This window comes from Fukomys damarensis, unplaced genomic scaffold (assembly GCF_012274545.1).
Source record: "Fukomys damarensis isolate Sample0158 unplaced genomic scaffold, DMR_v1.0_HiC HiC_scaffold_17, whole genome shotgun sequence".
In the NCBI taxonomy this organism is placed as follows: domain Eukaryota; kingdom Metazoa; phylum Chordata; class Mammalia; order Rodentia; family Bathyergidae; genus Fukomys; species Fukomys damarensis.
The window spans coordinates 78,429,845-78,431,844 of NW_022900929.1; positions in this window are offsets into that span (position 1 = coordinate 78,429,845).

Sequence of the window (2,000 nt, forward strand, 5' to 3'; positions counted from 1 at the left end):
GCCCGTTTTTCACTTGTCCTTACAATCAGGGTCCATCAAAGTCAAACCAGAAATAAAGAGATTCCAATTAACTCCAGGTGTGAAATTCTATTTTCCTGAATCTTAAAATTATGTGTTAGTATTTGCTGTTAATAGTATCTTGTTTGATTCGAGAGGCCATAGATCATAGATCTATTTATTGATTCAGGATCCAAGTCCCTTTTTAAGTGTATCACATTGCTGAGGGATGAACAGAATCTAGAAGTGAGTGTGAACAGTTAATTGGTGTGTCTGGAAGGGTGCGTCCATTTAAAGATGCCTGCGTGGGACCCGGCCTGTCCTGAACAAGCCCTCTGCCTCCTTTTCCAAATTGATGGTGGGTCCCTTTTTCAGAACACTGGCGAATTCATTCCTGGAGTCTTACTGCCCCCCTGTGGAAACATCACTAACTGTAACGCCAAGACCAGTTTGGCCCAGCGCTCTGGTCTCTTTTCATTTTTTCTTTTTCTCCCTTTCTTCTATCATAGGCACTTTCAGGGAAACTAGGAATTGCAAATGTCTTGTCAGTCACTGGAAATGTCTTGGAAATGTGAGGAATGCACTCCGAAGTCAACGATATTTCTATTCAGCCAAAACTGCATGTCAGACACATTGTAGGAAAAACTTGGAATTAAAATATTTTTGTATAAATGGGGGAAAAAACATGAAAATCAAAAAGTACATGTGGTTTGGTACATTTTTTTAGGAAAGAAAGCAAAATGAAGAAATGTGCTTAGGTGCTTATGTTTAACAAAAATAAATAAATAAATAAAAGCAGGAAGGGGGCTGGGGATTTAGCTCAGTGGTTCCACCGTCTGCCTGGCAAGTGCAAGGTCCCTAGTTCAATCCCCAGTACCAGGGGAAAAAATGCAGGAAGAGTAAACCAGAAATTAATAGAACCTGTTACCTACAAGAAAAGGTTGGAAATTACTCAAAAAGATGAGGGAAAAATAAAGAACTATTGTTGTATAATTTTGACTTTTGAGCCATATAAATGTTTACCATTTATTTCTGGAGTCAACAGATTGCAAGAACATAAACAAAAAACAACCTACCTAAACATATGTCACAGCAATATGACTACTCAGAACAAGAAATAGAACCTTTTCATGTACATTTTGAGTGTGATACTCTAAATCTCCATGTGCAGAGAGTATTTTAAGGATAACAGCTGGGAAAAAAAAACTTGGTCTTCAGCTGATAGGATAAATTTGTTGATGATGGTGTTTTCAACACAGTAATTCCGAAAACTCTTCTGTGTGTATTCTAAGATGGCAAATAGATAAGTATGCTGATGTTCTGGGATCGGGTTTTCCCACTGTGGAATGTTTTGTCTTGTTTTGTAAGATATGGAGTAAAGGAAAACGAAGCTCCTGCCGTGTTCAACCATGGAATTGGAAATATTACTTCTAAAGAATCTGTGGTCATAAAACAGAGTATATTCTTTTTTAATCTGTCCACTGAAAGAACCAAGAATCAAGAAATCTGTACAAAGAGTGGCCCTGTGTTCTGGCTTTTGAGTATGACACCAGAGTCCAACAGGCTGAAGCAGACGAGCAGCTTAGCAGCTGAGCAAGATTCTGCCTAAAAGCAAAAACACAAAAAGACCAGGGGTGTGGCTCAGCAGCTTAGTGTGAAGGCCCTGATTCAATCCCAGTACCATCAAAAAAAAAAAAAAGAAAAACTCTTGTCATTAAGTGATACATACTAAAGTATTTAGGTATTTAAGAACAAAATGTCTAGTTTTGATGTCTACAACTATTTCTCAAGTGACTCAACATCATTTTGTTCATAAATTATTCATTTAGTGTGAATCTTGAAAAGATAAGTAATATTTTTTGTTTTAAATTAACAATACAGGGGCTGGAGGTGTAGCTCAGTGATAGAGTGCTTGCCAAGCATGCATAAGGCCCTGGGTTTGATCCTCAGGACTGCAAAGAGGGAGGGAGGGAGAGGGAGAGGGAAAGCAGGGGAGGGAGAGG